We start from the raw sequence: 5293 nt of genomic DNA on the forward strand, positions 1-5293 counted from the left end.
AAAAGGGTCTCTTAACATTTTGCCATAGCTCACTTCGTTTCCGAGATATTTGCAGATTTATCTCAAGGGAAGGGGCCTGACGGATATATTTCGAGATATTTCTTCTTCTTGTTGTTCTTCTTCTGCACAGCTAAGCTGGAAGTGGCATTTGCAGCTCGCAATAGTGCAGAGTTATCTCAAAGAAAGGGGCCACGGTGTTTCTGTATCTCTATTATGTGGGTGCGGCTTCGGAACTTTTAAATATCTTGATATATCTCGAGAACTACGCATCTGATCAAAAAATATCATAGAACATAAAAAGTAGGAAACTTGATTCTCTACAAATAAAGTCTCTTAACATTTTGCCTTAGCTCGCTTCGTTTCCGATATATTTGCAGATTTATCTCAAGGGAAGGGGCCTGAGGGACATATTTGGAGATATTTCTTCTTCTTGTTGTTCTTCTTCTGCACAGCTAAGCTGGAAGTGGCATTTGCGGCTCGCACTAGTGCAGAGATATCTCAAAGAAAGGGGCCACGGTGTTTCTGTATCTCTATTATGTTGGTGCGGCTTCGGAACTTTTAAATATCACGATATATCTCGAAAACTACGCTTCTGATCAAAAAATATGATAGAACATAAATTGTAGGAAACACAATTCTCTACAAAAAACGTCTCTTAACATTTTGCCATAGCTCGCTTCGTTTCCGAGATATTTGCAGATTTATCTCAAGGGAAGGGGCCTGACGGACATATTTCGAGATATTTCTTCTTCTTGTTGTTCTTCTTCTGCACAGCTAAGCTGGAAGTGGCATTTGCAGCTCGCAATAGTGCAGAGTTATCTCAAAGAAAGGGGCCACGGTGTTTCTGTATCTCTATTATGTTGGTGCGGCTTCGGAACTTTTAAATATCTTGATATATCTCGAGAACTACGCATCTGATCAAAAAATATCATAGAACATAGAAAGTAGGAAACTTAATTCTCTACAAAAAAGGTCTCTTAACATTTTGCCATAGCTCGCTTCGTTTCCGAGATATTTGCAGATTTATCTCAAGGGAAGGGGCCTGACGGACATATTTCGAGATATTTCTTCTTCTTGTTGTTCTTCTTCTGCACAGCTAAGCTGGAAGTGGCATTTGCAGCTCGCAATAGTGCAGAGTTATCTCAAAGAAAGGGGCCACGGTGTTTTTGTATCTCTATTATGTGGGTGCGGCTTCGGAACTTTTAAATATCTTGATATATCTCGAGAACTACGCATCTGATCAAAAAATATCATAGAACATAAAAAGTAGGAAACTTGATTCTCTACAAATAAAGTCTCTTAACATTTTGCCTTAGCTCGCTTCGTTTCCGAGATATTTGCAGATTTATCTCAAGGGAAGGGGCCTGAGGGACATATTTGGAGATATTTCTTCTTCTTGTTGTTCTTCTTCTGCACAGCTAAGCTGGAAGTGGCATTTGCGGCTCGCACTAGTGCAGAGATATCTCAAAGAAAGAGGCCACGGTGTTTCTGTATCTCTATTATGTTGGTGCGGCTTCGGAACTTTTAAATATCTCGATATATCTCGAAAACTACGCTTCTGATCAAAAAATATCATAGAACATAGAAAGTAGGAAACACAATTCTCTACAAAAAACGTCTCTTAACATTTTGCCATAGCTCGCTTCGTTTCCGAGATATTTGCAGATTTATCTCAAGGGAAGGGGCCTGACGGACATATTTCGAGATATTTCTTCTTCTTGTTGTTCTTCTTCTGCACAGCTAAGCTGGAAGTGGCATTTGCAGCTCGCAATAGTGCAGAGTTATCTCAAAGAAAGGGGCCACGGTGTTTCTGTATCTCTATTATGTTGGTGCGGCTTCGGAACTTTTAAATATCTTGATATATCTCGAGAACTACGCATCTGATCAAAAAATATCATAGAACATAGAAAGTAGGAAACTTAATTCTCTACAAAAAAGGTCTCTTAACATTTTGCCATAGCTCGCTTCGTTTCCGAGATATTTGCAGATTTATCTCAAGGGAAGGGGCCTGACGGACATATTTCGAGATATTTCTTCTTCTTGTTGTTCTTCTTCTGCACAGCTAAGCTGGAAGTGGCATTTGCAGCTCGCAATAGTGCAGAGTTATCTCAAAGAAAGGGGCCACGGTGTTTCTGTATCTCTATTATGTGGGTGCGGCTTCGGAACTTTTAAATATCTTGATATATCTCGAGAACTACGCATCTGATCAAAAAATATCATAGAACATAAAAAGTAGGAAACTTGATTCTCTACAAATAAAGTCTCTTAACATTTTGCCTTAGCTCGCTTCGTTTCCGAGATATTTGCAGATTTATCTCAAGGGAAGGGGCCTGAGGGACATATTTGGAGATATTTCTTCTTCTTGTTGTTCTTCTTCTGCACAGCTAAGCTGGAAGTGGCATTTGCGGCTCGCACTAGTGCAGAGATATCTCAAAGAAAGGGGCCACGGTGTTTCTGTATCTCTATTATGTTGGTGCGGCTTCGGAACTTTTAAATATCTCGATATATCTCGAAAACTACGCTTCTGATCAAAAAATATCATAGAACATAAATTGTAGGAAACACAATTCTCTACAAAAAACGTCTCTTAACATTTTGCCATAGCTCGCTTCGTTTCCGAGATATTTGCAGATTTATCTCAAGGGAAGGGGCCTGACGGACATATTTCGAGATATTTCTTCTTCTTGTTGTTCTTCTTCTGCACAGCTAAGCTGGAAGTGGCATTTGCAGCTCGCAATAGTGCAGAGTTATCTCAAAGAAAGGGGCCACGGTGTTTCTGTATCTCTATTATGTTGGTGCGGCTTCGGAACTTTTAAATATCTTGATATATCTCGAGAACTACGCATCTGATCAAAAAATATCATAGAACATAGAAAGTAGGAAACTTAATTCTCTACAAAAAGGGTCTCTTAACATTTTGCCATAGCTCACTTCGTTTCCGAGATATTTGCAGATTTATCTCAAGGGAAGGGGCCTGACGGACATATTTCGAGATATTTCTTCTTCTTGTTGTTCTTCTTCTGCACAGCTAAGCTCAAAGTGGCATTTGCGGCTCGCACTAGTGCAGAGTTATCTCAAAGAAAGGGGCCACGGTGTTTCTGTATCTCTATTATGTTGGTGCGGCTTCGGAACTTTTAAATATCTTGATATATCTCGAGAACTACGCATCTGATCAAAAAATATCATAGAACATAAAAAGTAGGAAACTTAATTCTCTACAAAAAATGTCTCTTAACATTTTGCCATAGCTCGCTTTGTTTCCGAGATATTTGCAGATATATCTCAAGGGAAGGGGCCTGACGGACATATTTCGGGATATTTCTTCTTCTTGTTGTTCTTCTTCTGCACAGCTAAGCTGGAAGTGGCATTTGCGGCTCGCACTAGTGCAGAGTTATCTCAAAGAAAGGGGCCACGGTGTTTCTGTATCTCTATTATGTTGGTGCGGCTTCGGAACTTTTAAATATCTCGATATATCTCGAAAACTACGCTTCTGATCAAAAAATATCATAGCACACAAATTGTAGGAAACATAATTCTTTACAAAAAACGTCTCTTAACATTTTGCCATAGCTCGCTTCGTTTCCGAGATATTTGCAGATTTATCTCAAGGGAAGGGGCCTGACGGACATATTTCGAGATATTTCTTCTTCTTGTTGTTCTTCTTCTGCACAGCTAAGCTGGAAGTGGCATTTGCAGCTCGCAATAGTGCAGAGTTATCTCAAAGAAAGGGGCCACGGTGTTTCTGTATCTCTATTATGTGGGTGCGGCTTCGGAACTTTTAAATATCTTGATATATCTCGAGAACTACGCATCTGATCAAAAAATATCATAGAACATAAAAAGTAGGAAACTTGATTCTCTACAAATAAAGTCTCTTAACATTTTGCCTTAGCTCGCTTCGTTTCCGAGATATTTGCAGATTTATCTCAAGGGAAGGGGCCTGAGGGACATATTTGGAGATATTTCTTCTTCTTGTTGTTCTTCTTCTGCACAGCTAAGCTGGAAGTGGCATTTGCGGCTCGCACTAGTGCAGAGATATCTCAAAGAAAGGGGCCACGGTGTTTCTGTATCTCTATTATGTTGGTGCGGCTTCGGAACTTTTAAATATCTCGATATATCTCGAAAACTACGCTTCTGATCAAAAAATATCATAGAACATAAATTGTAGGAAACACAATTCTCTACAAAAAACGTCTCTTAACATTTTGCCATAGCTCGCTTCGTTTCCGAGATATTTGCAGATTTATCTCAAGGGAAGGGGCCTGACGGACATATTTCGAGATATTTCTTCTTCTTGTTGTTCTTCTTCTGCACAGCTAAGCTGGAAGTGGCATTTGCAGCTCGCAATAGTGCAGAGTTATCTCAAAGAAAGGGGCCACGGTGTTTCTGTATCTCTATTATGTTGGTGCGGCTTCGGAACTTTTAAATATCTTGATATATCTCGAGAACTACGCATCTGATCAAAAAATATCATAGAACATAGAAAGTAGGAAACTTAATTCTCTACAAAAAGGGTCTCTTAACATTTTGCCATAGCTCACTTCGTTTCCGAGATATTTGCAGATTTATCTCAAGGGAAGGGGCCTGACGGACATATTTCGAGATATTTCTTCTTCTTGTTGTTCTTCTTCTGCACAGCTAAGCTCAAAGTGGCATTTGCGGCTCGCACTAGTGCAGAGTTATCTCAAAGAAAGGGGCCACGGTGTTTCTGTATCTCTATTATGTTGGTGCGGCTTCGGAACTTTTAAATATCTTGATATATCTCGAGAACTACGCATCTGATCAAAAAATATCATAGAACATAAAAAGTAGGAAACTTAATTCTCTACAAAAAATGTCTCTTAACATTTTGCCATAGCTCGCTTTGTTTCCGAGATATTTGCAGATATATCTCAAGGGAAGGGGCCTGACGGACATATTTCGGGATATTTCTTCTTCTTGTTGTTCTTCTTCTGCACAGCTAAGCTGGAAGTGGCATTTGCGGCTCGCACTAGTGCAGAGTTATCTCAAAGAAAGGGGCCACGGTGTTTCTGTATCTCTATTATGTTGGTGCGGCTTCGGAACTTTTAAATATCTCGATATATCTCGAAAACTACGCTTCTGATCAAAAAATATCATAGCACACAAATTGTAGGAAACATAATTCTTTACAAAAAACGTCTCTTAACATTTTGCCATAGCTCGCTTCGTTTCCGAGATATTTGCAGATTTATCTCAAGGGAAGGGGCCTGACGGACATATTTCGAGATATTTCTTCTTCTTGTTGTTCTTCTTCTGCACAGCTAAGCTGGAA

Source organism: Osmia lignaria, unplaced genomic scaffold (genome assembly GCF_051020975.1).
Source record: "Osmia lignaria lignaria isolate PbOS001 unplaced genomic scaffold, iyOsmLign1 scaffold0001, whole genome shotgun sequence".
NCBI classification, from domain to species: Eukaryota; Metazoa; Arthropoda; class Insecta; order Hymenoptera; family Megachilidae; genus Osmia; species Osmia lignaria.